Source organism: Aotus nancymaae, unplaced genomic scaffold (genome assembly GCF_030222135.1).
Source record: "Aotus nancymaae isolate 86718 unplaced genomic scaffold, 86718_ANA_hifiasm-v0.15.2.pri h1tg000006l, whole genome shotgun sequence".
In the NCBI taxonomy this organism is placed as follows: domain Eukaryota; kingdom Metazoa; phylum Chordata; class Mammalia; order Primates; family Aotidae; genus Aotus; species Aotus nancymaae.
In genome coordinates, this window is record NW_026988417.1 from 91,901,133 (window position 1) to 91,906,010 (window position 4,878).

The 4,878-nt window shown below is 43.4% G+C and overlaps 1 non-coding gene across 1 annotated transcript; it reads right to left on the bottom strand.

The window, feature by feature from the left end:
- Positions 1-394: 394 nt before the first annotated feature.
- LOC135272192 (U1 spliceosomal RNA) lies at positions 395-558 on the bottom strand. The gene has a single exon (XR_010340281.1). It is a non-coding gene; the product is annotated as a U1 spliceosomal RNA (small nuclear RNA).
- Between the last annotated feature and the right edge of the window lie 4,320 nt (positions 559-4,878).

Below are 4,878 nucleotides of genomic sequence, written 5' to 3' on the forward strand. Positions count from 1 at the left end.
AACTTTAGAGACACTTAATACAACCTCCTAGGTCAGGTGCAAATGTTTCCAGGCTAGGCCAGGTGTGGTGGTTCATACCTGTAATCCCAACACTTTGGGAGACTGACAGGAGGATCACTTGAGGTGAGGAGTTGGACACCAGCCTGGTTGACAAAGCAAGACCTCCATCTTTATTTTTAAAGAAAAAAACATTTCCAGCCTTATTTATTTATTTATTTTGGATATGGAGTCTCGACCTGTTGCCCAGGCTGGAGTGCAGTGGCATGATCTCAGCTCATTGCAACTTCTGCCTCCGGATTCAAGCAATTCTCCTTACTCAGCCTCCCAAGTAGTTGGAACTATAAGTATGTACCACCATGCCTGGCTAATCTATTTATTTATTTTTACTTGTTATCAAGGAAAAGCACAAACACTGTCCCCCACTACCACAAATCATGCAGTCGAATTTACCACATTTGGAGAAATCGCAGGGGTCAGCACATCCAGTGTGCAGTGGATGAGCCTTGCCCTGGGAAAACCACCTTTGTGATCATGGTATCTCCCCTGCCAGGTAATTTTTGCCTTTTTAGTAGAGACGGGGTTTCACCATGTTGGCCAGGCTGGTCTCAAATTCCTGACCTCAGGTTAACCACATGCCTCGGCCTCCCAAAGTGCTGGGATTACAGGCACAAGCCACCATGCCCACCCACACATATATCTGTTTTTCTAAGCTCTTCACTCTTGGTATTATTTATTTATTTATTGGAGACAGGATGTCACTCTGTGTCCCAGGCTGGAGTGCAATGGCACAATCACAGCTTACTGCAAACTCCACTTTCTGGGTTCAAGTGATTCTCAGGCCTCAGCCTCCTGAGTAACTGGGATTACAGGCGCACTTGGGTAATTATTGTAGTTTTTTTTAGTAGAGATCCGGTTTTACCAGGTCAGCCAGGCTGGCCTCAACTTCCTAATCTCAAGTGATCTGCCTATCTGGGCCTCCCAAAGTCCTGGGGCTACAGGCATGAGCCACCCTGCCCAGCCCATTCCTGCTATACAATTTAAATTGTATTTTTTTTTTATAGTCAAACAATAAGAAAATGTACATTTGGAATTGATATTTAATTTTACTTGTAGTGTAGCTTTCTGCTATTCTTCACCAGGGACTGTGTTTCTAAAGTGTTGCTCAGGGAGAATTGGCAACAATAGCTTAGAGTGCAAAGGGGGTTGGTGCCAGATGGCCTGGGGGTCAGTATTGTCTGAATTAGATACTGGAACTGATGACCCCTCACCCCCAGGCACCTTCTATTCAAATGATCATAGTTAATGGGATATGGACAACTACTAAGGAATCTGTATCTTTGTATACAGCACAGGGCCCTGAAAAGAGTCATTGTTTAGGGAATATTTACTGGCTGGTGGAGATTCCTGCAAAAGCCTAACTCTGCTACAAGATTCTAAGGTGAATGCCGATTATGACTTTAATGTTCTTGTACAGTTCACAAACTCTATTCACATGTGCTACAGATAATTTTAAGAATTCAAGGCTGGGCTGTGTGTCTCACACCTGCAATTCCAGCATTTTTGGAGACTCAAGCAGGAAGATCGTTTGAGTCCTGGAGCTCCAGACCAGCCTGGGCAACATGGGAAGATTTCATCTTCACCAAAAAAATAAATAAATAAAAAATTTTCCAGGTGTGGTGACAGCGTTTATATTCCCAGCTACTCAGGAAGCTAAGGTGGGAGAATCACTTGAACCTGGGAGGTCGAGGTTGCAGTGAGTCCTGATTATGCCACTGTACTCCAGTCTATGCAAGAGAGGAAGACTCTATGTCAAAAATGAAATGAAGTGTTGTTTCTATGTATTCTTATCAAAATTAGAACTTAGGATTGTTTTCATCAAATCCTGTATTTACATCATCCAAAAATAATTTATTTGATGTAATAAAACCACTGTGAGTCCCCTGTGGTTCTAAGATGCAGCAACTTTTTTTTTTTTTTTTTTTTTTTTTGAGACAGAGTCTCATTTTGTCCACCAGGCTGGAGTTCAATGGCATGATCTTGGCTCACTGCAACCTCTGACTCCTGGGTTCAAGCAATTCTTCTGCCTCAGCCTCCCAAGAACTAGGTGCGTGCCTCTATGCTCAGCTAATTTTGTATTTTTAGTAGAGATGGGGTTTCACCATATTGGCCAGGCTGGTCTCGAACTCCTGATCTCATGATCTGCCTGCCTCAGCCACCAAAAGTGCTGGGTTTACAGCATGAGCCACCAAGTCCAGCCAATACAGCACCTTTTAATACAGGTGCTTGTCCTGTGCACTCTGGTCTCTGCTTAAATAATGTGTCACTTAAGCCCTAGGGTCTGAGAAAAGGAGACAGTGTTAGCAGCGCTGATAGAGGATGAGCAGAAAGAAGTCAGAAATCTGAGCAGGATCAACCCAGGCTCTGACCTTTCCAGAGCTTTCCCCCAGCTTCGCCCGGCCTCCCTCCTCCCTGGCGTGTCTCCTGGTGTCCCCCACCCTCAGGTGACAGGGGTGCTGTGCACTCCCCTGTGGTTTATCCTGCAGAGGAAATTCAGTCATTCCCAGGTTTATTCTGTGTCACTGCAGTCCATTCTCCACAGAAACTGAGTTTCTCTCTCACTGAGTGGTCTCCACGTGCTCATATAGCACCAAAGGCCTTTTCTGTCACAATCATTTTTTGCTTATCCATTTAGTAGCATTTCCACAAGAAGAGTTGGAAAGACTAACAAAAACTTAAATACTATTTCTTCTGAATTTAAAAATAATCCTAGGCCAGAGGCCATGGCTCACATCTGTAATCCTAGCACTTTGGGAAGCTGAGGCAGGCAGATCACTTCAGGCCAGAAGTTCAAGACCAGCCTGGCCAACATGAGGAAACTTTTTCTCTAATAAAATTACAAAAATTAACTGGGCGTGGTGGTGCATGCCTGTAATCCCAGCTACTTGGAAGGTTAAGGGAGGAGAATTGCTTGAACCTGGGAGGAGGAGGTTGCAGTGAGCTGAGATCGCACCACTGTACTCCAGCCTGGGTGACAGCAGTGAGTGAGACTCTTTTTTTTTTTTTTTTTCATAAAAGGAAGAAATAAAAGTAATCTTAGTTTTAGAAGATTTGGAAAATCCTTTGAAAGCAAAAGGAAGAAAATAAAATTATCTGTTAGTTCATGTCTGGGAGAAATTGTTAGGATTATGTAGAAGGCTCTTCTTGGATTTCTATTTAGTCATATGTAACAAAGGCATCCTTTTGTACTAGACATTGTGTTCTAATCTTCCTTTTTATTTAATTGTATTATCAGTATTTTTAGCATATCAGTCATTTTTTCTATTGTGCTTTGTTGACTTTTTTTAAATTTATTTTTCTTCACTATAATCCATGAGGCTGATTTGTTTACTTTTTTATTGATTCTTTTTTCTTTCTTTTTTTAATTTTAATTTTATTTTTTAATTATTATACTTTAAGTTCTGGGGTACATGTGAGATGGAGTCTTCCTCTGTCACCCAGGCTGCAGTGCACTGGGCACGATCTGGGCTCACTGCAACCTCCGCCTCCCAGGTTCAAGCCATTCTTCCACCTCAGCCTCCGGAGTAGCTGGACTACAGGCACCCACCATTATGGCTAATTTTTGTGTTTTTAGTAGAGACATGGTTTCACCATGTTAGCCAGGCTGGTCTTTAACTCTGGACCTCACATGATTTACCCACCTTGGCCTCCCCTAGTGCTGGGATTACAGGTGTGAACCACGGTGCCCAGCCTTTTTTTTTTTTTTTTTTTTTTTTCTGGAGACAGGATCTCACTCTGCCACCCAGGCTGGAATGCAGTGGCATAATCATAGCTAACTGCTGCCTCGAGCTCCTGGGCTCAATTGATCCTCCCACTTTTGCCTCCCAAATAGCTGGGACCACAGGTGCATGCCACCATGATCAGCTAATTTTCTTAAAATTGTTTTGTAGAGATAGAGTCTGTCACCTAGGCTGGTCTGTTTTGTAGAGATAGAGTCTGTCACCTAGGCTGGTCTCAAACTCTTGGGCTCACATAATCCTTCCACTGTGGCCTCCTGAAGTGCTGGGGTTACAGGTGTGAACCACTGCACCTGGCCTTGTACCATGTTTTTAGAAGCTATATATATTTGTTTTATTTGTTAGGGAATCGTAGATGTTTAGTTATTGAAAAAGTGAGTTAATATGAAAAATAATAAAATATGATATGTCTAAACATTTTATTTTAAATTTAAACAACAACAGTATATTGGCTTTGCAATTTTTTTTTTTTTTTTTTTTTTTGGAGACAGAGTTTCACTCTTGTTACCCAGGTTAGAGTGCAATGGCGTGATCTCAGCTCACCGCAACCTCCGCCTCCTGGGTTCAGGCAATTCTCCTGCCTCAGCCTCCTGAGTAGCTGGGATTACAGGCACGCGCCACCATGCCCAGCTAATTTTTTGTATTTTTAGTAGAGACGGGGTTTCACCATGTTGACCAGGATGGTCTCGATCTCTTGACCTCGTGATCCGCCCGCCTCAGCCTCCCAAAGTGCTGGGATTACAGGCGTGAGCCACCGCGCCCGGCCTGCAATTTTTTTTTTTTTTGAGATAGAGATAGAGTCTCACTCTGTGACTCAGGCTGGAGTGCATGAAATGCTGTGGCACAGGCTCAGGTGAATGCATCATCAACCTTCTGGGCTGGAATGACCCTCCCAACTAGATGGGACTACATGTACTTTTTTGGGTATATTTTGTAGAGGTGAGGTTTTGCCATGTTGTCCAGGCTGGTCCCGAATTCCTAGACTCAAGTGATCCACCTGCCTCAGCCTCCAAAAGTGCTGGAATAATATGTGTGAGCCACCTTGCCCTGTTTGACTTTACGGTCTTTTGGCTACAGGCGTAAG